Source organism: Delphinus delphis, chromosome 2, assembly GCF_949987515.2.
Source record: "Delphinus delphis chromosome 2, mDelDel1.2, whole genome shotgun sequence".
Classification (NCBI taxonomy): domain Eukaryota; kingdom Metazoa; phylum Chordata; class Mammalia; order Artiodactyla; family Delphinidae; genus Delphinus; species Delphinus delphis.
Genome location: NC_082684.1, coordinates 74,067,517 through 74,068,208, shown reverse-complemented (window position 1 = coordinate 74,068,208; position 692 = coordinate 74,067,517).

The following is a 692-nucleotide window of genomic DNA, read 5'->3' as shown; positions in this document are numbered from 1 at the left end:
TCAGTGTGTTCGTTTTTCAGTGTAGGGTGCATAGGTGTGGTAGCCGAGCAGAGAGCATAAATGTGAGTGGACTGGATTCCCCTAAGATCCCCCCAGATACTGAGTCTGGATCCTCCTACCCCTCCTCCCTGCCTCCAGGACCTGAGCGTAATGCTGGGTGTGGAGGTGTTTGCAGAGCTGCCAGCTGGGAGGAAGTGGCACGGGAATTCCCAGGTGCTGCTCTCAGCCTCACACCCGCGGGGATGGTGCCAAGAACACCGCAGGGATCCCCGAGGCTGGGCAAGCGGAAAACGAAGGACGAAGTCCCCCACATTCAACCATGTCCTCTGCCGGCATCGCCCTCGGCCTAGAGTTTCTTCCTTCGAGGGTCAGCGAGGACGCGCTGGACGGGTCCCGAGCAAGCAGTGAAAAGGGAGGAGCCTTGCAAAGATGACCCGGCGAGGGGTACCCAGGCCTACGAACAAAAGAAGTGGGGTCTGCTCACGGTGCCCGAGGAGTGAGTGACGCGGAAATTGGGGACGCTGCCCCCCTTCCGGGAGATGGCCCGGGCTGCAGGCGACACGCACAGGGCGTAGCACGCTAGAGCCGGCGGGAGGGGTGGGCGCGAGCGCTCTCAGGGTCTCACGCGGCTCGGAGGCGCGGCGCGCATGCTCAGTCTGGCACCTCTCCGGGCGGGGCGGGAGACCCAGCGC